Source organism: Cimex lectularius, unplaced genomic scaffold (genome assembly GCF_000648675.2).
Source record: "Cimex lectularius strain Harlan isolate CLEC.00 unplaced genomic scaffold, Clec_2.1 scaffold98, whole genome shotgun sequence".
Classification (NCBI taxonomy): domain Eukaryota; kingdom Metazoa; phylum Arthropoda; class Insecta; order Hemiptera; family Cimicidae; genus Cimex; species Cimex lectularius.
Genome location: NW_019392897.1, coordinates 1,325,678 through 1,330,447, shown reverse-complemented (window position 1 = coordinate 1,330,447; position 4,770 = coordinate 1,325,678).

Sequence of the window (4,770 nt, the reverse complement as noted above, 5' to 3'; positions counted from 1 at the left end):
TGTGTGTTATCATTGTAAACCATATCATTATTCTGATCAAACAAATCATGTATTCCAGTGTTTACAGAGGAGTAAATTTTCTTATAAAGTTAAAGCAAGAATATTGAGACCAACAATTATGGGAAACATCGAAACCATAAATCTTTATATTTATGTAGTTAATGCTTATATTGTGTTAAAAAGGAGAAGGGGTGAGAAAAGAATCAGCTGGATGAATATAATTAGTTTTCCTTCTTTTGTTAGATGGGGAGGTTCGATTGGAAAAATATCGATTATAGACAAAGCCCTTAAAATTTGGAGTGCTTCACCCAACGTGATTCGAAGGTAAAAAAGTTTCATTTTGCTACGTGTGCACGAATACGGAAAGTTTAGTATCAGATGACCATTTCCTGCTGATATAACTTCAACTACCCAAGTCTCCCACATTTTCAAAATTTCAAACGTTCCAAAGGCAAAAAAAAACAATGTAAAAAAGGTCCATGGTTAACAGGATGTAGGTAAAAAGAGAGACTCGTCAACATTCATGACCACATGACCAATTCAACTGTCAAAGTTGTATTTTTAAATTTTTAAATTGTTTAATGGAGTATAAAAATCAACGAAGTACAAATTGGGATGTTAGGCTGAGAAATAAAATAACATATAGCAACATTCTGTCACACAGTTTATAAAATTTATACATCTATTTTTAAGTATTCTATATGATTATACAGTTCGTAAAAATAGGTGAATATTATTCCAAAGTTGCTGCTGAGTGAATTTTTTTTAGTGAAAACAAATAGTTTTGCCTCCAGGAGTCAGAACTCTTTACAAGCACTGTTGAAAGAATTTCGCAATCCTCGGGAAACCCAGTTGAACATAATTTGGCTGGAATCAGCACATTCCAGCACCTGGTTAAAACAAGTTATTCAGTTGTACTTCTGTCGCCTTCATTCACCAGTTCAATACTCTTCAGATCTATAAAAAACGGTTTGAGTCCATATCTGCTGTGACTTTTATTCTTTTATTTGTATATAAAACGGGAGGAGTGGAATATATAGACCGCTTTCTTTTAGATAAATTACTTTTAAGCTTATATAATTTGCGGACAAACAATAGTTGTTGCTGACCCTGTATCGATTAAATTTTCTACATTCTTAACATTTCGCTTTACATTTTTACAATGCACATTTTACTAAAAATACCTTTCAAGTGAAACCTAAAAAGCATTAATTTACTCGCTTTGAGGTGAGAGAGAGAGAGAGAGAGAGAGAGAGAGATTAGATTTAACGGGCATTCATGCTTACAATAAAGTTTAAATAATTCAAAATACAAAATACATATAATACAGATCTATATTTTTTATTGTCCACATATATTTTTAGATATTATTGATGTTGCACTGAATATGATTGAACATAATCTACTTAGAGAAAATCTTTTAGGTGTTTCTTATAAATATTTTTGGATTTACACGATTTATCACATTGGGTAAATTATTGTAAACTTTTGTAAATATAGGAAAGAATGAATTACTAAAATAGTATGAACGACACAACGGCATTTTGAGTGGAGTTTGAGAACCTGTAAAAATAGTTTTTTTAAACTTTAAAATGAGAAACAATATCAAATAGGTACTTATAATGGCTTTCTTATTGTTATTATGTCATGGAAAATAGGCAAAATTTTGAATTTTGACAAATCGTCCATTTTTAATATGGATCAATTATAGTATTTATCATAAATTCGTGAATCATAGTCTTACAGTCTTGTCATTGTCTTACCGTCTTATCATAAAGTCTTGAATCATAGTCTTAATCATAGCGAATACACATATTTATAATAACATGTAACTTTTGAAGATGTTTTCTAGAAAGATTATAAATTACTGCAAGGCCACAAGTTATATTTGGAAGCAATAGTGCATTAAAAAGCTTTAGCTTCATGCGTGAATTATTTTTGTTAATTGATATGCAATGGAATGTATTCTGCTACAAGCTAATCAACATGTGTATTCCAGGTTAAATATTTATCTATTACTAAGCCTAGAAATTTTATTTTAAAATTTATATACTATCTTCAATTTTGGTTGCTACAGTATTATATTTCTTTAATTGGCCCACTGTTTAGAGAGTGAGAGGGAGAGAGTGAGGGAGGGAGGGAGAGCGGGAGAGCGGGGGAGAGAGAGAGAGAGAGAGAGAGAGAGAGAGAGAGAGGGGGAGAGAGAGAGAGAGAGAGAGAGAGAGAGAGAGAGAGTGTTGATAGAAATAGAGAGAAAAAGAAAATGAGGAAGGGAGGAGAAGGAGAAAGTTAGATAGAATTGGATAGAGATAAAGGAAGAGAGAGAGAGAGAGTGTGTGAGAGAGAGAATTAGCGAAAGTGAGAATGAATTTTCATTCTTCACAGATTATTACCTTTCTAACATTCTAACCACTTTTCACTTATTCAACCGTGTTTATAGTCAAATTAGGGGAAGAGGTGGCCGAGTTTTTTCGATGTCCGATTCCTGTTTTCCTCTTTTGCCGTTCTTGGTCCGAACCCCGGCTGAACCCTTGTCTTTTTAATTGGTATTGATTTGAAAAATGTATTGTAAAGCTGTGTGAACCATTGTCTCCGACACCCAATGGGTAGTTGAAAGTTAAGCCCTTCTATATGACAGGAATTAATTTAATTAAATGTTCGATTCTCATCGGCATTCTACATTTATCATAATTTGCAGTAATTATGGTAAAAATAAAACGCTACACTACACAAACGTACAAACTAAACACTCATAACTAAATTCTTGAAAAACTAATACCCATATTACATTTCCTCTCTCCTTGTTGTAAAAGGAGTATTCATACGTCAATCTTTATCGCTGGTATACCATCTGCTTTGCCAAACCTTATCTATTTTTTCATGAACACTGTTTTTTGGTGCGTTCGTCAACCACTCTAGATCCGTTTCTTCTACGCCTTGTAGGTTAGGTAAATTCCTCTTTGATTTGTCTTGTGGTAACTTTTCGTTGAAGGACTATGTCCATTGGTCGGGTAGAGACGATAACTTGTTGGGTTTGAGTCGACGTTGTCCGATTTACTTTGGTGCATTTTAGTGGAGCTATCTTCATACTTTTTTCCAGCATTATTTCGCTTTTATATGTCAGGTTTGGTGCCCAGGCTGCGCCTCCTGGCCTAATTGTAAGAGCATATTTGTAAGGTATCACAGGGGCTTTTGCGCTTAATCCTTAATCATCAATCATCATCTTGCAATTTAACTCGTTGTCTCTTTTATTTTGATGACTTTGTATGGTAGGCTTTATGTATGGTCCTGTTTTAACCATGGGCGCGTTATGTGTGTTATACCTTTCAACGTAACCGTATGATTTTTTTCTTGGTGATTCCTGATCAGGTTTAAACGGCTTGCTCAATTCCATATTTTTTCCAAGACTACTTTCCATCCTACCTGCAGATCTTTTTTAGTATTGGGTTCAATTCTACCCTCTCTTCCAGGATTGCCCGTAACAGGCTAAATACCATATTCCAAAACATTGGACTAACAGAAAAAAAACCATGAAGGGTATCGTCTCGTAACCCTTTGGCCGAAGAAGTGTGCGTTGTCAATGTTTCTGCCTTTCTGTCTTTGAAGTATCTTTTCTGTGTTGAGGCTATTCGTTTTTGCAATTATTTCATCTTTGATCTTGTCAAAACTGGGCGCTTTGTTCTATTTTACAGAGGCACTTGTTATATTTAAGTCTTTCAGTCCCATGGATTGCTGTTTTTGTGTGAAGATTCTCGAGTTTTCAACTTCTTTCAAGTCTTTCTTTTTAACACTACCTTTTATCAGTTCTTCCATTTATTTCGATCGATATAGTGGGATTTTTGTAATTTTGCTTTTTCCATAGTGGCGTTGTAAGCATATCCTAGAGAAATGTGTGGTGTTTAGTGACCGTTAGTTAATGATTATTTGGAGATGGTGAGATGCGGTCTGGTGTGACCTAGGTTTTAAAAAAAATTTTTATCATGCCAACGTTTCGATCTTTATTGAGATCATCTTCAGGGCTCAAAGTGTTTTTCTTCTGTGTAGATGTGTCACATCAAACCCAAACTCTTGAGCTATGAAGATATCTCGATAAAGCTCGAAACGTTGGCACGATAAAGAAAATGTTTTTCTAAAACCTACGTCACACCAAACCGCATCTCACCATCTCCAAATAATCTTATCCCATAGGTTGTTCTTTCCCATTTCTCAAAGTATTTCTCCATACCTATCCTTTTGCTTACAGCGTCAGAAAATTTCTGTTTTGTTGCATAGCATTCTAATTTTTTAAGTACCTACTGTTGGGGCTGCCGGCTGGGTCGCTTTTTCTCTGCTCTCTTGTACTCTCTTTTTCTGTGGGCCAGCATTGTGTAGAAATTTTACTATTTCTATTTTTTTATATCGCTTTTTCTGTTTGTTCCATTTCAATTACTGCGATTCTAGGTCGTCTTCAATTATTTGGTCCTTGAGCAATGTACGGTAGCTTTTCCTGCTTTGTGCGAAAACTGTCGGTCAATCATTTATTTTGTTTATAAAATAGATACTAATCCATTATATTTAGTGGTCTAATGACCAAATTACTTCTTTCAATTAATTAATCTTTGTATGTAAGGTTTTGGTTGAAATTAAAAAGTTAGTGCCACGAGCGGGAATCGAACCCACGACCACTTGAGCTATCGTGACACTATCGCCTGTCACGATAGCTCAAGTGGTAGAGCAACGGCGTATTTAGCCAAAGGTCATGGGTTCGAATCCCGCTCGTGGCACTAACTT